The sequence below is a fragment of the Pinus tabuliformis genome, chromosome 7, assembly GCF_031772625.1.
Source record: "Pinus tabuliformis cultivar Carrire ecotype Pingquan chromosome 7, CPIR1, whole genome shotgun sequence".
NCBI lineage: Eukaryota > Viridiplantae > Streptophyta > Pinopsida > Pinales > Pinaceae > Pinus > Pinus tabuliformis.
In genome coordinates, this window is record NC_142293.1 from 1,019,314,164 (window position 1) to 1,019,339,997 (window position 25,834).

Here is a 25,834-nt window from a genome sequence, read left to right on the forward strand (position 1 = left end):
GGCGCAGGATCTTTTGCGCTAGACCCTGGGATTTCAGAGTAATGAGAGCACCAGAGGTGTTGTTCAATTCGTCCCAGTCAAACATTCTATTGCTGGACTTGGAACTGGACAAGTTGAAAGTCTTTCTGGATCTCCTACAAGGTAGGATCAATCTGCATGTATTCAGAGGTGTGCATGATGGATTTGGCCACCATATTTTTCATCATCCAGTACAGGTGGATGGTCTGTTTATATTGGGTGACCCTGCCATGGGTATTTCTTGGGTTAGGAACCAGTAACTCATAGTCATCTTCTTGTGCCTCCTCCTCATCTTGGCAAGTAAGATCAGCCTCCCAACGTGCTATAACATATCAGACCTGTTTTGGAATTCCCCTTACAAAAGCATATGCAATGTCCCTATTAAGCTGAGCCTGGGATTTTCGTCCAAATTTCTTGGGTTTTTGAGAGGAGGATTCCCCTCTTATGACCTGGGATCCCATTTTCCAATTCCGCTTGTGGCCATCCACACCCGGATCTCCTTTCATAGCTTATGGTCGAGCCACCTCTGGCACAGTCACCTGGAAAACAATGGAGTATCTCATATAGAACCACGTCCAAGCAGCCACCCACACCACAACGATGGGTTGCCTCTCACGTATTTGACACCTGAGACAATATTCAATAGCAGAAACAGGATTGATAGAACATTAGTCCTTGGGTAATGGAAAATAACATCAAACGAACCAGCCAACCTCCATTAGTGTTTCCTTCCCTGCGTTACTACCCTCGCTTGAACCATTATGTGAAGTAACAGAGTTCGGAGATGAGTCAAATTGTTCTCAAAGGAAGAATCCCCAGCCCCCACCATAGGCCACCCTCCAATTTGGGACATAACAAATATATATATATATATATATATATATATATATAGATATATCATAGCAACAACAATGAGACATAGCATATGTAGCAGCCACGAGGGATTTACATAAATCCATTCATACTCGACATAATTTCTTGCCAAACCACCCAGACAAAAGCAAAAGATTCCCATTCTTTGGAGCAAGATACCATACAAGACAGAGACCGACTCCGAAAACAATAATTCAGAATAGAATGTATGCCACCTGACATTCTCGTTATGCGAAACAACAACAGTAAAAAACAAATGAATCCTTTGAATTACCAAGACCATAGACCTACAGGAAATCTCCATATTTTCAAAACTTCGGTAGGAGAAAGGAAACAACACATACCCTTTACCCTTCACCTGGTTGTCGATGCCAGATCCTCCCATCTGGTCGTAATTGATTGCAAACCACGCCCCCAGAAATCTATCCTCGAGCTGGCTATCGTGCAGAGAGAATGAAACACCCCACGCCAACAATTAACTAGGCACTCAACACTAAGTTCTCTGTATTACTCTATCGACACGAGTTGTCGTCCTTCCACACCATGCACATGTTGTTAGTTATACCCTCACTCTCGCTCCACTTGCTTTCGGTCTAACAGGGCCTCATTCCTTCATAACTCGTATTAATTATCATAATCTTTGTCCTGGATGGCACTCCTGGCTGGATCGCACCCTAATCGGGGTTCAGTTCTGCTGTCAACCGTGGGGTTTTGGGCATTTCGTTGATCATTCTTCGGGATTATGGTTAGAGATCTAGCACTTTCGGGGTACATTATTCTATTATGTTTCTAAGGTTGACCCCATATGAGCACACCCCCAATTAGAAAGAAAGTCAGCCACTTTGTTGCAATTTCTAAGGACACTCGAGGGGATGATGTACTCGAAATCAGTTAGTAGAGTGCTTACTTCTTGAAATATTCATGTTGTTCTCCAATACTGGCTTAACATTTACCAATTTTCTCCCTAATTAAGCCTTTTGATCGTGCCAATGACCAGAGACAATTCACCTTCCACTGTTAGCTTCTGGAATCCCAATCTTCTAACAATGAGGAGAGCTTGCTTTACCACATTATACTTTGCATCATTATTGCTCGCATACCCACAATCCGCTACATAGACATATAACGTCTGGCCCAAGTGATTTTGAAAAATACCCCCAAAAGCAACATCTCGAGGATTACCCTTCGAGGCCCCATCAAAATTTAATTTAATACAAAAAGACTGGAGGAGGCACTAAAATTTAGAAGGAGACGATTGAGGGGGGGTCCATAAGTTCTAGGATGTTGGAGCCAACATTTGGGGAGCCAAGTTTAAGGCTGTAAGGATACCTGCTTCATGCGGTGCCACCTGCCAATCATCCGGAAGCCATTTCTCAGATAGGATTGTTTCGTGAATGTTCTATATGATCCCTTCCCACACCACTTATTGAGGAGTACTTTGAATTTTAAAAATCCTTCAATTCCGTTTCGTCCAGAGAGCCCAAAGGAGGAAACCAAGAATGATATTCCATGCTATGTTTAAAACAGGGCTTAAGAAGAGCCCATCCCTCCCAATCTCAAGAGTTGATTTGATACTGGTGTTGTCTTTGTCCATTCGACCAAATAAATTGGCCAATTTTTTCCAGAAGTGCTCTGCATAGGAACATTGATTTAACAAGTGTTCCCCATATTTAGTGGCAAACTCACACATGCAACACTATGAGGGTCCTTGAAGACCTCGTTTCTGAAGTTGGTCTCAAGTAAGGATTCTTCATCTCTAGACCATCTAGATAAAATGAGTGACTTTCAACCAATATTGACCCGTCCACACCTTTCTCCATATGGGACTACCATAATCCTGCGGTTCTTCCATGGATAATTTATAAGCTTCTTTAATGGTAAACATACCATTAGACATATAGCCCATCTCAAAATGTCTCCTCCTTATGGGACTGTCAGCTTTCCAGATTGTAGTTCTCGATCTAACACCATCCATTGTTTCGAGGTTGGAGGGTTAGGCCAATCTTGCTTCTCTTTCCATTGTCTCCATCCATTGTTCAAATGTTATTTCCATAATTGATTCACCGTGGTGTAGTTCATGCTAAATTTTGGCTCTCTATTGCCAAGAATCCTGCCAGAAGAGGGAAGGCTTCCATCTCGTACTTCCTAGAAGGTATGAGTGTGAATAACATTTATATTAGTTGAGGTTAGATTCCATATTGATGAACCTTTCAAGATTAAATGATTTCTTAATATGCCTTCAGGAGTATGGGGCATTTGATATTTACGGGTCCATATGGTTTTCTAGATATCTTGTCCCCCTTAAATCCATCTCCACCAAAATTTGGTATCCAGGACCTGGTTCCAAACAAAGGGCTCCCGGAGTCTGAGTCCCCCTGTCAGTTTGGGTTTAGTCACTTTTTCCCATGATACTAAAGCCCATTTTTTGGTCTACTGAGCTCCTCTCCACAATATTTTTTTGAAGATCTCCACCATTTTCGCACAGGAAGCTTTAGGAGCAGCTAATGTAGACAACTAATAGATCGACATGGACTGGAGGACTGCTTTAACAAGGACTACTCTACCATCAATGTTAAGGGTCCTAAAAGACCAAGCTAGAAGATGGGATTATAGATCCTTCCAGCAAGACATTTAAGAGATAATTTAAGACAAGGGGGATGCCCAAATACTTATCCGGTAAGAATCCAATACGAAACCCAAGGGTTCTGGCCAAAAAGGATTCGGTGGTAGCGGGGGTGTTAAAAAAGTAAATATTTGACTTGTCACCATTAATCATTGTACCAGAGGCTTGCATGAAGTAGGACATGATTGACTTGAGGGTCTTGGCTTCCCTAAGGGTAACTTGATAGAACAACATGATTTCATCCTCAAATTATTGGTGGGTAAGTGGGACGTCGTCTCCCCAAAGATAGATGCCTCAGAGGGATCCCTAAAGGACTGCTAATTTGATGTATCGACAAAGTCCTTCGACAGCTAGGATGAACAAGAAAGGGAATAAAGGATCTCCTTGTCTCAATCCTATGGACAGGTTAAAGGTGCAGGACGGGGACCCATTGAGAAGAATAGAAAATATGGGGGTAGAGATGAGAGAGGAAACCCAATCGATCCATCAAGAATCGAATACAAAGGCTCACAAAACGCTAAGGAGATAAGGCTAGATAATGCGGTCATAGGCTTTTAACAAATCCAGCTTAATGAGCATTCCTTTGGACTTGAGGTGTTTAAGGGAATGAAAAATCTTCTTGAGAGGTGATAATCCCATCTAGTATCTGACGACCTTGAACAAAACCAGTCTGTTCCAGGGAGATTAAAGTTGGTAGAAGGTGTTTCAGCATTTTAACCATAACCGTGGAAATAATTTTATAAGTGACATTACATAAAGCAATCAGTCGGAAGCCTTGCGGTTCCTCCGACTGGGCTGATTTAAGAATTAAAGCAAGAAACATGGAATTAAGGCAATGATTTACCTGGGGGATTCATCTGGATTCTTCCACAGCCTCAAGGATGTCTTGGCCTATGAAATGCCAGGCCGCTTGAAAAAAATTTGCAAAGAAACCATCAAGTCCTGGTGCTTTATTCCAGGCCATAACTTTAACCACTTCTTCGACTTCCTCCAAGGAGATAGCCCCATGAGAGCCATATTTTGGTCTCTGCTGACAAGACGAGGGATATGCCTAGCAATGCGTTGTATTGCTTCTGATCTGTCCTGATCTGGTTCCAAGAGTAGGGTATGGAAATGGTCGACCATGAGGTCCTCCATTTCCTCATGTTGAACCATCATGTTTCTTGTTGGATCCTTTAAGGAATAGATTTAGTTCTGTTAGTGGTGTTGGATCATGGCTTTGTTGAAGAATTTGGTGTTTCTTCTCCTTCTCTGGGCCACTCGTCCCTAGATTTTTGCTTCTAGAAGATTTCCTCTTGTTTTCTTTTTTCTTCAATTTTAGTTAGGGTTTGTTGTCGCTTCAAATCGCACTAGCAGCATAAGTGCTGCAAGGGAGATAGAAAGCCTCCTAGAGACAACGTTTGGGTTGATTGTAGCCTAGTGCCTAGGACATCTTAAAGAGAGGAGTGCTTAAGAGATAATCTATGAGGGGTTTTCAACACTCCAATTGTCACGTAAAAAGGTAATAGGATGAGCTTGGTTCACTAAGCCTTCAGTGAGTTAGTTTCAAGCCAACACGTGGATCCAAATGCTGGGGGTATATTTGGGAAAATCTCAAAGAGAAATGACCTCTTCTTCTGGTGACCAGCACACAACAATGAGACAACTTAAAATTGAAGTTGTAGAAATGGTGGAGAGGAGGAAAGGAAGGAGGGAAGTAGATGCATAGGGCTATAACAAACAAAATCTCGACCAGCAATGTTCCAACAGAAATATGGAATTCAATGTATAGGGATGTAAACAACACAGAATCCTAAGCAAATATTTTCCAATATAAATATGGAAGAGGGAGGAGGTGGAGTGATAGAAACAACATAGTACTTTTTGAGGTTTCATGTCTATGACATGGGTACCTCTATCACCAAACAATGTGAGAAAGGTTGTGCTCATACAAGTACTGCAGGATAATCTAATAACACAAGTAAATATGTAGTTACTACAGGTATTGTAGGCTATTGAGCAACACAAGTAAATATATAATACACATAGGCATTGTTCTCTATTTAGCAGGCAGGGTAAATACATGAACCAAGGAGAAACCAACAATCTCATTACACTATTTCAAAGAAGGAAAAATGACTTATGAAATGAGGTTATAGAAGGGAAAACATATTGCACATTGATCATGCTCAGAATCATCAAGGAAAGGCCATTTATCTTAAAGGGTCCAAATAATCAGTCCATACATTCAGCACGATATCAGTGAAGCCCCCATGAAAAACAAATTTAACCAAAATGGCATCTCAGAATTCAGACCCTGCGGGTAAAAAAAATCGGAACCAGCCAACCCCTGTTAAAGTGTTGCTTCCCCATTTTTATAAGAAGAAGGGGAGCTGGAATTACAGTTTACAAAATATTTGAGCCAGAGCTCCAACTGTTTGCTAGACTAGCTATCTCAACCCATGTCAGGCATTATTACCAAAACGATTACAATTGGGTTTCAATCCCTTCTTGAAAATAAATAGAAATTGCAAACTAAAAAGAAAACTAGAGGATGATGGAGGAAGTGTCCCTTCTGTTGTCCCTACGAATGGCCTCTGGTCAAGCTACTTCTATGTTGTGATGCGTTCCTCTGCTGCGGAGCTGTTTTCTGTCATTTTTTCCTTTACTACGTGGATGACTAGTTATGTGGAATAGGGAGTGGGTCCATCCAAGTGCATGTCTTGACGGTCCTTTGCTGTGTAAAGGAGTGAGGCTCCATGTCGAGCCATTAATTCTTCCTAAGTTCCCCCCATAGTGATCTACTATTGCGCCATACTTCATTCACTGCTTTAGCTGCCGACCCATATGCCTTCAATGCCCTGTATTGTACTATCGGGGCCTCACTGTAATTGGGGATTTTTCCTTTGAAATATTACGAATCCACGGGCTATGATCCCCGTCAGCCCCTTTAGTTTAGCCCCTTTCCACTTTTATTATCATATGACCGAGGGCTATGGCCAAGGGCTTAGCCCTCGGGTGCTAAGGCCTTTAGGCTCCCGTCTTGGGGGCCTTTTTCCTTTGATACTTGGAATCCTACGTCCCGACGCTTGATATCACTTTAAATTTAGCCTTTTCCCCTTAACACTTGCGATCGTCGATCTGCGGGATAGAGTGATGAATGAGCATGAGACTTTTGAAAGGGATGTACCCGACATCTCCATAACTCCAGTGTATAAAATGTCATGTCGTGGAGTTCCCACATATCACAATCACGGACTGGGAACTTCGGCAGAAGAATGATTTTTTCTATTTGCAATCGTCGATTACCAATCTGTGTGGGGGTGATGTCATCACTTCCATGTGTCACTCGGAAATGCCCCTATAGGACCCTTCAAAATGCCAAATCTGCATGCCACGTGCCACCCGTATTGCCATGTCATTGATGACATCAATTGTCATGTCATACATATGTGCCAATGGGATTGCGCCACATGGCCCCTTGGAAGAGAGAGAAAGGGGGCCGCCCATTCCTTTTTTTGCATGCATTTCCTTTGTTAAATGATTTCGACCTTCCTCGACGATTTAACACTGGCCCAAATTATCAGTGATTTGTGCTATCGACGTGTTTCACCCCCCGCAATTCCTTAAGGATGGCCCATCGCAGGACTATGGGACTGCGGAATCACGAGACTGCGAGATCGCGGTACTACGGGATTGCGGGACTACGATATCCCAGGAATGCAGGATTTGATGTGCCTGGGGCCCTCCAATGTGCTCCTATTTCATTTCAAGGCAACATAACCCCCATCTTCAAACTGCTCTAACTTCTGATCTAGAAGTCCATTTTTGGACTTCTATATATCATTCGAAAACTTATCACAAGCTATGCAGTAGAGAGGGTCCGATTCGACCATGAGAGCTTATGTGGCTTTGGAAATGGCTTTAAAATTCACTATTTTTTTGTACTTTGGGCAACTGATAACCTTATGAAGTAGTGAGTGACAATATTGGCTCCATCTAGGGACAGTGCCTTGATGGCAAGGTGTTAAGAATGAAGAGACTAGTATCCTTCACAATTGGGCATGGAGTCAGAAATATATGAACTTACATAAAATATCCATGAAAATTTGATTGCAGGGAGTCACTTCCACCTCAAATTGAAATGCGTAAATAAAAATTCTAAGAACTAAAAAATAAATGCTCAGCTAGTGAGCTTATTATGTACATTCCTACTTATGCATAGGGCTCAATTCACCTAAATTATTTCAACCCTCCAATGGAGCCAGGCGAACATTTGAGTACTAACCCTTATGCCTTCACGCTGCTTAAAAATAAAAATTAAAACAAGAAAGCACCATGAAAAATATGCAAATGAAAAGATTGATTCATGCTCTAGGCATAACCTCTATTGCTAGCTTAAGAATATGCCCATGTACTTAGCCACAGGGTCATGGAATGGACAAGGAAAGTTTGTAGCTACCTCTTTTTCATGAGCAGTCTGCTGACCAATATCCTCTTGGTTAGGGCAACCACAATTACTTACCAGCTCCGCAATCTTAGGTCTTTCAAGAAAATCTTGTTGTTGATCTTTTACTACCCATTCTTCAAAGGGCCAACCCTCTTGGAAATTTGCAATGGAATCTTCGGCTTTTGAACTGTGAGAGTCATAAACTGTAGGGTCTACTGAGAATTCCTGGCAGTAATCTTTCTATGATAGACAGTAACAGACTCTACGTGGTCTTTCAGCTTTGTGTTCTCCTTGAAAAACCTGTTGTTGGGAGCTTTCTCCCGGCTTGCTGGTAAACATATCCTTCTAGACCTTTGTGACCATCTCATCCTCCTCTAAATAATATGCATCATAAATGGGAGGATATTTTTTTCATCTTGCTCTCCATGTGGAGGGTGTGCATTGTAAACTGGAGCCTCTTTCTTAACCTCCTGGTAGGCCTCCTCTCCTTATGCATCTTCCCATGACTGGGGTTGTGGATCTGCAACTGTTGTTGGGAAAAGTATCCAATATGAAATGACCCTATCCCACTCTAAGGGTGATAGTACCTCAGCAACAATCAAAGCAAAGCTATTTGAGATTACTTCTTTATGAGATGTAAGAGAGGGGAGAAAGAGATCCACTAACCGATGTCTTCCGCTAATGATTGATCCAATCTTCTCTCCTTGCTGCTTGCTCCCAGCTCCTTGCTCTTTCACTGGCCCAGCTACACCAAGATCTTGCAAAATGGCAAGAGAGGGAAACTACAAGAAGCATACATTCATAATTGATTCAAGGATTAGAATAAATCAAATACACAAGTATAACAATACACCATTGAGACACATGCATATAGAAGAACCTCAAATACTTTATTAATGGAAGAAGTAAAGTTCAGGAAGTAATACAACCATAAGAGGCCCAATCCAGCATCACCTCCCAGCAGAAAGAAATCTCCTCTTCACCTCCTTCAAAGCAAATCACTCAATAGTTCTATACTCAAACCAACAACAATTCTTTACATTCACCAGATTCCAGCCTCCCTAGACCTCATGAGAGAGCTCTATATATAGGAGTTTTGGAGAAAGGATGAGTCAGCTTGAGGCTGGCATGAAGCTGACTAGTGTCCTCTCCCACTTCAGTTATTCTTCAGTTCTTGAGTCCACTTGGAGGTTCTTGCTTCCACTTGGAGATCTAGACCCTCTTACTCATCACCAGTCGAATTCCTTGATCCAAGTGTCATTTTGGAAGCTTCCTGGGCATTGACACCTTGAGGAATGACTGTGCCACTTGTCCAAACTCGCCCAGCACAGGTAGCCTTCTTTGCAGTTGACATTCAGCGCAGGTAGACAGTGGAGCAATTGACATTCAGCGCAGATGCTCAGTGGAGCAGTTGACATGATCCAGAATTAGCTTGTTTTTGAGTGTTTTCAGGTGGAGAACTGCTATTCGGTGTTGTGGTTTGCTGACCTTGTTCCTCTAGGGGTAGGAACAACATGTTTAGGGACTTTGGATCCCTTAGATTATGGACATTTCATGCTTCATGCTGTAAGGCACAAAAATGTCTATAACAGCAACACTTGACTCTTCACCAGAGTCGTGTTCATCCTAGGAAGGAGGAACATCAAATTCAGTCAAATCAGACCCCTGAGGGCTTGTTGGCAGCTCAATGATATTTCCTTTTTTTCTTTCTCGCTCATTTGGTGATGCTTCTTGATGCGAGTGGATGTTTTCATGGAGCAGAGGTCCACAAACATATTTAACAGGGTCTTCGACCTCGGGAATGTCTTCATCATTAAAATGTGCACAACAATCTTCAAATAGAGCATTCAGTGGGTAAAATCTTTTGAAATATTGATAGAATGTTGTATGAAAACATTTCAAGGAAGATATACTGCCACTAGGTATCGTTTTAAACCAAACTCTAGCATCCTCTTCTAAAGACAACTTGAACAACTTCATTTGTACATCTTCAAGATAAATACCTTGTTGCTCCAAGCATTCATAAAAATATTTGAGGTGTTGGTCAGGCCTTCTCTCTTTGTTCCCACTGAATCTAGGCAAATAGGCATTCCACACATGAAATGCAGGGACATGATTGGGATAACCAACAATAGAAGAGAAATCTAGTGGGGAAAATTGGTTGGCCAGGAATGCAGGAAGGGCCATCTCAGAAACCTCCCTATATGAGTGATTTCAGTTTCAAAAGTAGGGAAATTTTCGGCTATTGTAGCATCAAAGTAAGTATTGGGCTGCTCGAAAGCGAGGATGATAAACTAGAGAAATGGATAGTGGAGTCACCAAGATGTTTACCATAGAATGAAACAGTGGAGTCGCCAAGATTTTTACCATAAAACGAAACGGTGGAGTCGCTAAGGTGAGAGATCTTCAACCCACACTACCCCTTCTCACCTAACAGAGGGAATGTAAAATTTTTTTATACCCAAGGAAAAATATTCTAATCCGTTCCCTGACAACGGCACCAAAAAGATGTTGTCGCTTCAAATCGCACCAATAGCACAAGTGCTGCAAGGGAGATAGAAAGCCTCCTAGAGACAGCCTCTGGGTTGATTCTAGACCAGTGCCTAGGACATCTTCAAGAGAGAAGTGCTTAAGAGATAATCTGTGAGGGGTTTTCAGCACTCCAATTGTCACGTAAAAAGGGAATAGGATGGGCTTGGTTTAATAAGCCTTCACTGAGGTAATTTCAAGCCAACACATGGATCCAAATGTTGGGAGTATATTTGGAGCAATATCAAAGAGAAATGGTCTCTTCTTCAGGTGGCTGACACACAACAACGAGACAGCTTAAAACTGGAGTTGTAGAAATGGTGGAGAGGAGGAAAGGAATGAGGGAAGTAGATGCATAGGGCTGTAATAAACAGAATCCTAAGCAGCAATGTTCCAGCAGAAATATGGAATTCGATGTATAGGGCTGTAAACAACATAGAATCCTAAGCAAAGATTTTCCAATAGAAATATGGAAGAGGGAGGAGGTGGAGTGATAGAAACAACGGAGTACTTATTGAGGTTTCATGCCTATGACGTGGGTACCTCTATCACCAAACAGTGTGAGAAAGGTCATGCTCATATGGTACTGCAGCCTAATCTAATAATACAAGTAAATCTGTAGTTACTACAGGTACTGTAGGCTATTTAACAACACAATTAAATCTGTAATACACACAAGAATTGTTCTCTATTTAGCAGGTAGGGTAAATCCATGAACCAAGGAGAAACCAACGATCTCATTACACTGTTGCAAAGAAGGAAAAACAACTTATGAAATGAGGTTACATAAGGGAAAACATATTGCACATTAATAATGCTTGGAATCAACAGGGAAATGATATTCATCTTAAAGGGTCCAAATAACCTATCCATACATTCAACATGATATCAGTGAAGACCCCATGAAAAACCAATTGAACCAAAATGACATCTCAGAATTCAGACCCTACGGGTAAAAAATTTCGGAACCAACCAACCCCTATAAAGTGTTGCTTCCCCCTTTTTATAAGAAGAGGGGGAGATGGAATTATAGTTTACAAAATATTTGAGCCAGAGCTCCAACTGTCTGCTAAACTAGTTGTCTCGACCCATGTAAGGCGTTGTTGCCCAAAACGATTACAATTGGAATTAGATCCCTTCTTGGAAAAAAATGGAATATGCATAACTAAAAAGAAAACTAAAGGATGACACAGGAAGTGTCCATTCTGCTATCCCTATGAATGGCCTCTAGTCAAGCCCCTTCCATGTTGTGATGCGTTCCTCTGCTGCAGAGCTATTTTCTATCATTTTTGCCTTTACTGCGTGGACAACCAGTTCTGTGGAATAGGGAGTGGGTCGCTGCAAGTTCCTGTCTCGACGATCCTTTGCTGTGTAGAGGATTGAGGCTCCATGTTGAGTCATTAAGTCTTCCTGAGTCCCCCCCCCATACTGATCTACTGCCGCGCCATACTTCGTTCATTGCTTTAGCTACCGACCCATACACCTTCAATGCCCTGTATTTTACTATCAGGGCATCACTGTAATCGACGCTTTGTCCTTTGAAATATATGAATCTGCGGGCTATGAACCCCCTCAGCCCCCTTTATTTTAGCCCCTTTTCACTTTTCTTATCATATGATTGGGGGCTATGACCGCGGGCTTAGCCGTTGGGCGCTAAGACCTTCAGGCTCACATCCCAGCGGCCTTTTGCCTTTGCTACTTGGAATCTCGCGTCCCAGTGCTTTATAGCACTTTACCTTTAGCCTTTTCCCCTTGAAATTTGCAATCGCCGATCTGTAGGATAGAGTGATGAATGAGCGTGTGACTTTTGAAAGGGAAAAACCCAACATCCCTATAACTCCAGTGTATAAAATGTCACATCCAGGGAGTTCCCGCATATCACAATCGCGGGCCAAGAAGGAACTTTGACAGAAAAATGAATTTTGCTATGTGCGATTGCCAATTGCCAATCTGCGTGGGGGTGATGTCACCACTGCCACGTGTCACCCAGAAATGCCCCTATAGGACCCCTGAAAATGTTGAGTCTGTGTGCCACATGTCACTCGTATTGCCTTGTCATTAATGACGTCAGTTATCATGTCATACATATGGGCCAATGGCATTGCGCCACGTGGCCCCTTGGAAGACAGAGAAAGGGGGGTGCCCGTTCCTGTTTTTGCACGCATTTCCTTTGTTAAATGATTTCGGCCTTCCCTAACAATTTAACATTGAGGGCCCGAATTATCGGTGATTTGCACTATCGACGTGTTTCACCCCCCGCAATTCCTTAAGGATGGCCCATCACAGGACTGCGGGATCATCAGACTGCAGGACTGCAAGACCATGGTACTGCGGGATTACAACACTGTGATATCGTGGGAATGTGGGATTTGTTGTGCCTGAGGCCCTCCAATGTGCTCCTCTTTCATTTCAAGGCAACATAACTCCCATCTTCAAACTGCTCTAACTTTTGATCTAGAATTCCATTTTGGACTTCTATATATCATTGGAAAGCTTATCAAAGGAACCATGCAGTGGAGAGGATCCAATTAGACCTTGAGATATTTTGTGGATTGGGAAATGGCTTCAAAATTCACTATTTTTCTGTACTTTGGGCAACTGATAACCTTATGAAGTAGTGAGTGACAACAAGGTTCTTCCTTCTTCGAGAGCGAGAGGGCTTGTTCTTCCTTCTATAATTATCCTCTGTTGTATTCCTTTCATGCGCTTCTGGAGGTGGACTTGCTCTTTCATGATATTTCTAGACTCTGTTTTATTCCAAGTTTTGATCTGACTTTTCAGGTCTTTCAATCTAAGTTGGAAAGTGTGCATTCAGTTCCTTGCCACCAGTTTTTTAATTTACTCATGAAGGACTGGTCTTGAAGCCAGAACGTTTCAAATTGGAAAGATCAGTTTTGAGGAGCCAGCTTTAGATCCATTTATAAGTGGATTTCCCAATGATACGATTCGAGGCAGGGGAGGATTGAGGCCTCAAGAAATATGTCTTTGCTATTGATACCTTCTGATACAAGGAACCAATCCAACCGTGAAGCAATCTGGTGCGTCCCCCCTCTTCTATTGTTCCATGTATATATCTCGTTAATGGTTGGGATGTTGACCAACTTTAGATCTGAAATAAGGTCTCTGAAGTATTCCATGTCTTGATCTTGGTGTTTGATCCCTCCTTTTTTCTCCTCCAAGTATGTGATGAGGTTGAAATCACCCCCAAAAATCCATAGCTCGTCCAGGCGCACTTCATGGAATGATCTTAGATTCTGGAGGAAGGAGGCTTTTTCTCATGGAATATGACACCCATAGACGGATGAAAGCATCACCCAGTCCTGGGTTCCAGTATGTCAGAAGCGTCCAGATATAATGCGAGGCATGCTTATCCAGTTATCAAAGAGAAGTTCAGCAGGGTTCCAAAGGATTGCAAGACCATCTGCACTTCCTCTTACATATTCTGCCATCACTTCATAGCCTAGCAGATAATTTTTAATGATTTCCTTCAGTTTCTCCTCTCACACCTTTGTTTCCTGAAGGTAGAGGATACTGGGGTTATCTTTCCTCGATCTTTCTTTCAAATAGCACTATTTACCTCGACTATTTAGGCCTCGTACATTCGAAGAGAGTATTATCATTGGGAAGGCTTATTTAAGTGGTGAAAAACCACCAACAATGGTATCACACTGCCTGAGTTCACTATTGATCTAGATGGCTCCAGAGGCACACATAGGACAAAGAGGACTCAGGAATGCTCAAAAATCAAAGTGTTTGGATTATGCTCGAACTAGGACCAGAGTGTAGATCTCGTCATCCTGATCGCGACAGTGTGAACGGTTCGTCAATCTGAGTTCGGATGAAGGAGATGGAAGCAGTCAAAGTTGGGTTGACTTTTGATCACTAGACAGGATTAATGAAGGCATAATTTGAACTTTTTCCCGCGGACGGAATCCGTCCAACTCCGGCCAGATTTCGAGCAAAATTGTTGCCCATTAAAATGACTACTTTAGTCCAAAACTGAATTTTCCAAATTCCAAAATTTGTTATTATATAGAAAAATACATATTAAAAAAAAGAGGGGTGGGGGCCACCAACCCCACCACCCCAAACTCTCATAACTGCATATATTAAATAACATTTGGTGGAGGGGTAGGCCACGACCCTCGGCCCCTCCTACGGAACTATCTGCAAACAACTCGCATCAAAATAAGTGGGTGGTGGGCAGGCTCTTGGGGCATGGACCAAACCACACCCAACCACCACGACGTAGTGGAAGCCAGGTATGGGGGCGGGCCCAACCCAACCCACGAACATTGTTAAAAAATTTAATGTGTAAAAAAAGGAGGAGGCGAGTTTTGACCACCTGACCTCCTCCCTATTAATCAGACTGCCAACAACCGCACCACAACCGTTTTATTGATTAACCTGCCCGAGAATTTATATAAACCTAGCATTTGCCAAGTGCGCCCAGGCATGGGGGAATGAGGAGTGGCCACGGAATTTGAGATGATTATTTGTTAATTAATTTTTTCATGCAGGTGGAACCATGACTAAGCGAAATTTCCATAAGGGTGAAATTTTTGCAGTGTCCAAATTGGACAAATTTTATGTCGATCTTATACCTCTCGGCGACACGAACCCGATGGCGCAATCAATTTCCTGATCTGAGCAGCCAATTTGTAGAGGACTCGGAGGAGGGAATCTTTAAGGAATCTAGGGGAATCTAAAAGATTCTTTAAGCCCCAAAATTCCACTTTCTCAGAATTCAAAAATTTGACAGTCGATTTTGCACTATTCGACACCACAAATCTGATGGTGTGTTCAAATTTTCCATTTTCTCATTCTATTTTTCAGCCACTTTTCTAAGTGGAATGCAAGTGTTAGCATTTATGTGCGAGAAACCATTTACATGCGATTGATGCCATGAGATCGATAGCAGGAACAAATTCAACAGTTTGACATCCACTTCTTGAGATGGCCCCTGGTTATGAGGTATATGCAGTATATTCATGTACTTCTTTTGCTATGCATTGTGCTACACAGATCCATGTTGATGCTTGAAGTGGGATCTTGTTTATTACTTAGTTTCATGATTTCAGATTGATGTGACGCGGAATCATATATGTGATGTACTTGTTGTCATGATTCGTCATGTTATATTTTGAGATCCCTTTGTTGTATGTTGATGGGATAATCGTGTTGTCGTCATGTGTTGAAGCCCCAAAAATCAGGTCTACAACAAGGGGGATAGCCACCGGTTTGGACCTTGAAAGCAGCTCCTTTTCTGTTTGGGATGGTGGGTCCGACTGGGGATAATGGGACCAGTTTCCCAATTTGTGTGTGTGTGATGAGAATTGATATTTCCTTTCTAACGATTTCTAAGTAAAATGCTTTTAATCTAAATCTAATTTAATAACATGCAATTGTATTCTAATGAACAGAAATATCTATTCTAAAACTAACCCGAGATTTAACTTTTCAGCTATGCGATCTCAAATAATTTCTAACAGCAATTGGTAATAAAGATCATTCAATTGCTATGAGAAGAGAATTTGATAAAAATAAATTGTTTCGTATCAAAAGTTAGCCGAAACAATTCTGAGAAGCATATCGCATAATAAGTCATTCATACATTAAGCATAAACAGAATAGTCATCAACGTACAAAAGTGCCAAATGATAACTCAAACATTCAAGCCTTCATATATAAATAACTAAACACAAATATCACTTTAACACATAAGCAGAAATCATTAAGAGATAAAAGTACCATTGATAACAGGTTCTACTCATGAGCTTCAACAATATAGATTTATGTCTTCCTAATTCAACATCTACTAAGAGTACAAAAGTGAATTTCAGTAGCAGACATTAAACACAGATATCAATAAATCTCGTTCCATTCATTCATAAAAACCTCCTCGGAGGGTGCAGAAGTGCATGTTTTGAGGAAATGTTTTTGACAAATTTCAGGACCCCTCTCTAAATGCATGAGAGGGGTTAAAATACTACTAGCTAAATACTAAAAATAGTCTATTACAAAAATATAGGAGAAGGTTTTAAATGACCGTCCTCATCTAAGGCAAAAATAAATCAAAACTAAAACTAAAACTGAATCTAGAAATTAACTATCTATGTATCTATTCTCTGAGATCGCAAGCATTCAGCATCGGCTTGAAGAGCGTCGGTTGGCTAACCTTCGATTTTAGTTGCCCTGCGAAAATAGAATCGGTAAGAGCTGGCACTATCTTCTCGGCAGAGTTCGTAAGGCATTTGAGAGTCATGCATTGATTGTGTGGTTTAACCAATTATTGCCAGTAAGAATCCCAATTCAACTTGGTTAACTTCTTGATGGACTCTGCTCTTTCTTCAGCATTTTGTCTCTAGCTTGTCTGCAGATGTTGTGCCTTTGGGAGAAATCCCGGAGCGGTCTCTGATATGAGATTTGCTCTGTGAATTGTCTGTCTATTATATCAACATTGTCCAGTACCCACTTAATCATGTCTGTGTATGGAAGAATTTTGGGTCTTGCCGCTATCCGGTGCAAGAATGAACATGCAAGTTCTATGATTGATGCCTCAGACGACCCGCGTGAGTCTATTGTTGCTTTAACCTCCATTATTCTGGGAATTTCTTCTTCGAGTAGACTGTATATGCCTTCCCAAGTAGTTATTCTGGCATCTCTGTTATAGGTGGTGTCTGTGTATAAGGGTGTCATTTCTTTGTCCTCAACAACCAGAGCTTTTCCCTTCTTTCCCATTACGCTCTAAACACTACTACTTATATTTTTCTGCTTTCTGCTCCTGCAAATTTACAAGAAAATAATAATGATAAGAGAGAAGGTGACGGGAAATCTCTTAATGCCGAAATTATATAAAATATATCACCCTACGTGAAACAAACTTTCGATCAGATCTAAATCTTATCTCATTAATGACCATCAACTAACCCATTAAATCGACATTAATGCCCATAACATGGGATCGGGTTACAAGATAAACTTTATCTAACGATGAGCCCTGCAGATCTGCGATAAGGTGATTTTGCGATTTGCTTCGCGATATCGTTAGTCTGTTATGTTAACAATCATTTATCACCACATGTTTCTGCGAGATGCGATTTGCGAGACGTCCTACCGCATATCGTTGGATCGGGATACTTTACCTTAAGTGATACTTGCGGCATATGAAAACTGCGACGCGCGATGGGTCTTCAAGGCATGCGATCTCGCATCGCGTTTTCGCAATTTCGGGAGTTTGCTTATATGATGTGCTCCATTACCCTTTGCGATGCGATGTTTTATCGTTGAGAGAACGATTTTATTAGAAACTTATCATAAAACTTATGTTCTTTGGGTTTTGCGGGTGTTTTCCTAAGTTTATGATAGTATGTTTTACTCAAAGGAGAATATAAGCGCTACTTTTATTTTTTTAGAAGGGTCCCCATTTATTTAGTATTAGTAATAAAACTAAATAAAAGGGGGTTTGTTGCTGGCCACAACAATTGGCGATTCACTTGGAAGAACCAGTTATCTCTGATTATCTTTTGAATTTTCTAAACTTCCGAAACAGAAAAGTTTTCTAGAAAATCAAACTTTGTTATAGAAACATAAAGTGCATCATGCTTTCAGCCGTTAATGGTAGTTTTTTTCTCCTGTGTTAACTCATATTATTTTCTTCCCAATGCTAGTCATTGTATTTACATTAGCCAGTACTTGGTTTATAAATATAAAAACAAAGACTTCTCTATAGATCAGTTTTAAGTATGCTCATTTGTCGTAGGTAGAGCCTCTGCTACTAGCAGGCATTCATAGCCTCGACAGGGTTACCTATTACCCAGCAATGATCTTGTATCCTACTTGGAGAAATATACAATTTTCAAAGATAAATCCATATCCACACTTATTGCTTTTGTTTTCTTTTAATTCTTAAAGAACAATGTCTTGGTTTGGTAGCCAAATTATGACAGTGCCATTCACTTGATTTATAACTTTGTTGAACAAGCTGGCTCGTGATGAGAACCCTTGTCTTTTGATTGCGACAATCTTGAGTCATTGCCCTGCTTTGGTATGCAGTTTTGGCAATGTCAGCAAGTTATAAAATCTATGATCATGATAAGTCGGCTCGTGATGAGACCTCTTATTCTTTAATTTTATAGTGTATCGTTGGATTATTCCTTGAAACTCGTAGTTCTCTAGGTGGGGAGGAAGTCATTGGTTCCTTGAGAATAGATTTGGATGACAATTATAGAGTTTTTGGAAAGAGCTTTTCTACAGAGAATTTTGTTTTGTTATTGATGCTTTTCATTGACTGATATAAAACAAATTCCCAACAAAGGTTGCTTTTTATCAAAATTAGTAAGGCTGAAACTATTAACATTTCTAGGCTTATAGCATTTGACTGTATCTTTCGATAATAATGAACAATTTTCCAAATCAGTTCTATTTATACAAGCGAAAAAACAAAATTTAAAAGAAACACTAGTCTTTTTCGTAAATTCCAAATGTAACTATTTACAACTTGTTTTATTATCAAAATAAAGCTATAAACAATAGTTTACAAAAATAGAAGAGGTCATCTCCTATGGAAAGTATTTTTTGAGGATCTACCCATTAACAAGTAAAGCTTCTCTTTTCCTTGCTAAATCTTGCAACATGAAAGTGGATGGACCTATGATTTCCACAATTTGGAATGGGCCAAGCCACATTCGTTGAAATTTTGAATGTTTGCCTTTTTCTTCGTGAGCCTTATCCCATTTTAAAACTAAATCTCCAATTTGAAAGTCCTTTCTAGATACCATGCTTGAATCAAAGGAAGCCTTCACTAATGCTTGATGATGAGTGTGTGTGATTTTAGCCTATTCTCGTTTCTCTTCTAGCTTAAGGATTTGTAGTTGTCTTAGTTGTAAAGATGAAGTTGGTGTTTTGTCAATAAATTGAACTAAGGCCAAAGAAGGAATTTCTAGATGAGTTGGGAGAACCACTTATTTCCCATAAACTAAATTAAAGGGAGAAGTGCCAATGGAGGCTTTCTGCGTTATTTGGTATGCCCAAAGAGCATACATCAAAGATTTGTGCCAATTTTTATGATTCTGATTAATGGTTCACTTAATGATTCTGATTAAGTTTTTATTCGTTGATTCGGCCAACCCGTTCCCTTGTGGGTAATAATTGGCAGAATATTTAAGATTAAATCCTCTTTTAAGTGCAAATTCAGTGATAGCATTGCCAGAAAAATATGATGCATTATCAAACATTAAAGCAGAGGGTAAACCAAACCTGGTGATTATGAACTAATCTATGAAATCGATGATGTGCTCAGCATTAGCTGTCTTGAGAGGAACTGATTCTACCCATTTAGTAAAATAATCTGTAGCTGTAAGGATATACCTATGTTGTTTAGAAGAGTGCGGAACAATCTCACCTATTATATCCAATGCCCATTGATCAAAGGGTTGATCGATATTGACTAATTGTAAAGGTAACGATGGTTTATTTTGTCTCCCAGCAGCAGTTTGACATATTTGACATTTCCTTACATAGCTATGCATATCTTTAAATAGTGTAGGCTAGTAGTATCCTGCGCGCAAAATTTTATGTGTTGTAGCATCTCCTGCATAATGTCCACCTGCTGGTCCATCATGGAGTTCCTGCAACACCTTTTCAGCTTCAGATTTCTCAAGACATCGAAGGAGAACAAAATCATAATTCATCCTAAAAATTACATCGTTTACGAGTTGATACTGCTTAGCCTTCAATCTTAAAGTTGTTTTCTTTGTATAATCCAGATTTGAAGGATCATATCCATTCTTTAGATTAAATATGATATCAGCATATATCGATTCAATATCGTTTAGGCTTACCTCATACATTTGTACTTCTTGATTTGAAGATGGCATTTTGGAAATAAGCGATGCTCCAGCCAACATTTTGCAAAAGCCTTGACCTTTTACAATATTTGTTGGCTTGATCTCAACGTCGTATTCTTGTAAGGCAGTAACCCAATTTGCTCTCTTTTCACCCACATCTTTCTGTACTAAGAGATTTCTTACCGCTAGAAACAGTACTATGATTTTTGTATGGGTTTTAAGAAGAGAGGGTCTAAAATGCTTGATCGCCTTGAAAACAGCATAAGCTTGTTTCTCAACGTCAGAATAATTTAATTCAGTCCCTTGCAAATTTGAACTGAAGAAGGCAATTAGGGATTCCACCTTGTCTTGATTTGCTTGAGTGAGTATCGCAGCATATGATTTATCAGAGGCAAATGTGTACAAAATGAAAGGATCAGAAAAATTTGGAGTTGCTAAGGATGGGGCATTAACAATCGCTTGTTTAATAAGATTGAACACTTCATATTCCTCTTGGCCCCATTTGAAGAGTGAATTTTTCTTAATCATTGCTTGTAATGGTGACACAATCCTTGAGAAGTCTAGAACAAATATTTTAACAAAATTAATCTGGCCATGGAAGGATTGCATGGCTTTCTTGTTATGAGGCAAGGGTATTTCAGAAATCTCCTTAGTTTTGTTGGGATCAATATGGATTCCAGATTTTGACACTATAAATCCAAGAAGTTTTCCTTCACTTAATGCAAAAAAGGACTTTTTTGGATTAAGTGAAATCCCGTACCTTTGGCAACGTTGGAAGATCTGCTTTAAGTCTCTAAGGTGATTACCGTGTTTTTTAGAATATACAGTTATGTCATCCAAGTAAATCACCATTGATTTGTTTACTAATCCCTTAAATGTGATGTCCATGGCCCTTTGAAATGTGGCACCAGCGTTTATCAAACCAAACGACATCTTTTGATATGCGTAAGTACCCCATTTGGTTCTGAACATGGTTTTCAGTTGATCGTCGGGATGGACCAAAACCTGGTTGTAGCCGGAGAAACCATCTAAAAAGGACATTAATTCTAATCCTGCAACCGCTTGCAATATTTGTTCCATAGGAGGCAGGGGAAAATTATCCTTTTGGCAGGCTTTGTTAAGATTTCGAAAGTCAATACAAATTCTAATGTCTCTGTTTTTCTTTCTAACGGGAACGAAGTAGGAAACCCATCTAGAATGTCGAAAAGGAAAAATGATCTTAACTTTCAATAATTTATTGAGCTCAGATTTAATCTGGCTTTCCAGATTAGGATGGATCTTTCTCAGCTTTTGTTGGACAGGTTTTTCATCAGCTATCATTGGGATAGTATGTTGAATGATTGAAGTGTCGTAAGTCTTAAGGTCATCGTAGTTCCAGGCAAAGACACTTTTGTAATGTTTCAGGAGACGAACAAAGGCTGATTTTTCTTCAGGGGCAAGGCCAAGACCTAGCTTGATATTCTGTGGCTTGGTATCAGTTCCTAGATTTACTAATTCATAGTTTAGAGTTGAACTCTGAAGTTTTAAATTGGTAGATCTCTTAAATCGGTCTTTCAGATCATATAGGTCTTTCAATTTGACTATAGATTTTGGTATAGCATTATTAGTGCTTTCTTGTTGTAATTGTTTGTCATGTTGGTCCTCATCGATTATCTGATTAGTGTAAGATCCTTCGGGTGATAAGAAGCTTACAATATCAGGATCATCATTGAAAATTCTCCAGTTTGTAACATTATCAGGGATTGAGGGCCTAAAGATCAATTTGATTGAGAATCTGTCTAGGCTATAGTCTTCTGATGGAATGAGCTTGGAAGCTACGTTTGCCAGGAGGTCAACACTAGCATTTTGGAGTCTGGGAATAGGTGAAATATTAAATGCTATAAAATGTTCAGTCAGATCTTGCACTAAGGATTGATAATGTTTTAAATGACCTGATAGACAATGTATAGTATTTCGTACTTGTTTAATAACAATCTCAAAGTCCCCGAAGACTTGTAGATACTTGATATCTAATCAGATTGCCTTGTACAGTCCTTGGACTAGGGCTTCGTATTCTGCAGTGTTGTTTGTGCAATCAAACTCGAGTCTACATGTTATCATAGTTTTGTTTCCCTTTGGACTAACTAATACACATCATGCTCCTGCTCCATCGTTAGACTTAGAACCATCAAAAAATAATTTCCAAAAGAAAGATTTATTTACAAGACTATCTATAAACTTAACACATTTAGAACTATCTGTTTGAGAAAAGTTTTCTACTTGAGACAGAAAAAAATGTTCTAAGTAAGGTGAAGTATGAGCATTAAAATTTCCTAATAAAGAGTCAACCTGAAAGTTACCAATTATATTGTTGTTGTATGCTACAGGTTCATTTTCTCCTTCTAGTTCCGCCACTATGTATTTTTGGTGTCTTTCTCGCTCAACCTTTATCTGATTTTGTTTACCATTGTAAGGGAGCTACATATGTGACCAGTCAGTCGCAAAGTATCCATGAAGCTTTTCAGACCAATCCCTACTAAGAATTAAGCCATAAAATTCGGGAATGTCTGCAACTAGAATATCAATGACTTGACATACCTTTGGATTAGATGACAACCTTATGGTAACTTGATTTAGTTCACCAATTACTTCAACCTGCGATCAGTCCAGCTGAACTATGCGTACTACAGATTATTGGGGTTGGACATTTGACTTTGCACATATTGTTTTAGGTAAGATATTAGATGAAGCTCCTGAATCTATCAAACTATTATGCAACTTTTTATTGAAAATTTCGTAAGTAAGAAGGAATGGAGGAGTATGAGATTTGACCTACCACTGATTAAAGTAATATCATTCAGATCAACTTTATTTTCCATATTCGTAGGAGGTCTTCCCATCTCATCAGAAGCTTGCGAGATTACAACAGCAGGAAGAGGTGCAACAGGAATTGCATGTAACTCTTTCAAAAGTAGCTTCTGTTGATGTTTTAGTTTGCTCAATTCATAAAGAGTAATGTTAGCCCTAGTCTTCTTCATGTCTTCAATGATATTATACTCCATCTCATCAGAAATAATCAGTGTTTTAGACGAATTTAGTGAATCGGATTGGACTGGGCTTGTTTGAGTCGCTTTTGGTGATGATTTCTTACTTGCGACTTTATCTTTGGATGTCGAGCTTGTGCTCTTTGGTTTCAGACTAGGTTGTGGAGGATCGAGCTGATTTCTACTTCTGGTACTGACTGGTGATGCCTCTTGATCCTCTTCGTCTAGAAGGATGAAGTCCCACATTCCCTATACTTCTACAACTTCATCTTCATCAGAAGGTTCCTCGTTAGAAACTTCCTCTTCTTCTCCTTCAGATTCTGCATTTGTTATAGCATTGGGTGGCTTTGAATCAGTTGAAGGATTTTTCCTATAAGGTTTGTAAGGCTTTTTAGAAGAAGTCTCTGCTACTTGTCTCTTAATTTCAACCATTTCGTTAGACATGGTTTTAGGTCTTTCTGCAATCCTTCTAAATCATATGGGTCTTTTGATTGCTTTTTCTTAAGATCATCTCTAAAAGTAACCTTCTTAGATTTTCTTTCATCGACAACATTTTTCTTTTCTAAAGCTAGATACATTTTTCTACCGCTATCGCTTCCTTCATGTTTTCAGCCAATGTTGTCTTGGCAGCCCTATCAACGAAGATCGTTATGTTTGATGTTAAAGCAGATATGTACCATTCACTTCGAACTTCTTCACTAGGCTTGGAAGTGATTGGAATTTTATTCAAAAGCTTGTTGAAACGTGAATTAAAATCTTTGATAGGTTCTCTCAACTTAGTCTTTACATTCGATATATCATTTATGAGTGTTGCTATAGATCTATCATCACCAAACTTAGTCAAGAATTTCTCTTGGAAAATGTCCCAACTAGTGATGGATCCTGATGGTAATGAAAATTACCAGGATCCGACTGCTCCTTGTAAAGTGTAAGGGAAGAGCTGGACAACAACATCTTCATTAATAACTCCATTTAGATTTACAAATAACATAAAGTTATTTATGTGTTCTTCTGCTAGCTTGCCTGCTTCAGGATTAAACTTAGGCAGCCATTTTTCAGGATGTATCGGTATTTGACTCAAGGGCGCAGGCATTAAGACTGCCCCTGGGTTATTCCATGGGGTGGCCATCGCTAAACTACTAATAGAGGAAAGTGCAGAGGATGTTCCTTGTGGTTGGGAAGATGAGGATATTAAAGTTCCAGATGATTGAGAAGCAGATGTTGAAGTTCCAGTACTCTGATGGACAACAATTTGAAGTGGAGGGGTGGATGGTTGTCTTCGCAATGGAGAAGTTGAGATGGATGATGATGATGAAAGAGTCTCACTATCAGACCCTTTAGGTGACTTCCTTGCTCTTTTCCTTTTAGGTAGAGGTAATTCAGTTGGTTCAATACCAAACTTTTCACTCTGCAATCTGGTAAGAGGATGAGAAGGATTATATTGCGAAGTCACACTACCTTGAGATATTTCAGACCTTTGCGATGATATGGAAAATCCTTGAAGTTTATGAATCAAAGACTCAACTTTAGGAGGTTCAATAGTAGATTTCTTTGAAATTTTTGGGTTTATTGTAGTGGTTGTTGTTTTATCGACTTCTTACTCAAGATTTAAAGATTCGAAGTGCGATGGAGAAGTTGGGGTAGATGTCGAGGGTGATTTACCCTCATAATGATATTTAGATTTGGATTTACTAGCCATTCATATTTCGGGGCCCTCCTTCTAGCACCAAATATGTTGACGCCCCAAAAATTGGGTCTACAACAAGGGGGATACCCACCCGGTCCGAACCTTGAAAGCAGCTCCTTTTCCGTTCGGGATGGTGGGTATGACTGGGGATAATGGGACCAATTTCCCAATTTGTGTGTGTGTGATGAGAATTGATATTTCCTTTCTAATGATTTCTAAGTAAAATGATTTTAATCTAAATCTAATTTAATAACATGCAATTGTATTCTAGTGAACAGAAATATCTATTCTAAAACTAACCCGGGATTTAACTTTTTAGTTATGCGATCTAAAATAATTTCTAACAGCAATTGGTAATAAAGATCATTCAATTGCTACGAGAAGAGAATTCGATAAAAATAAATTGTTTCGTATAAAAAGTTAGCCAAAAAAATTGTGAGAAACATATCGCATAATAAGTCATTCATACGAACTCACGAAGAGGGATGGAGCGCGTCGGTTTAGGGTAAATGTTTAGGGTTTTTTCTGCATAATATTGCAGGCCGACGCTTGTACTGTTCCTGTTTTCACTGCCTTGCCGGTGTTGTTTCGTCGTAACCACACCCGTCGCCATCCGTGTCCAACCACTAGCTGTTATGGAGGGGAATATGGAGACAGAACTCGTGGACTACACCGTGGACCCTTTTCCGGATCAAGTTATCTTCGGTAACCCTAATTTCACTATGTCGGTTTCTGATCCATTTCCGATTTTGGACCTTACCTCGCAAGCCGTTACACCCATGGTCACTTTGCCCGGATATAACT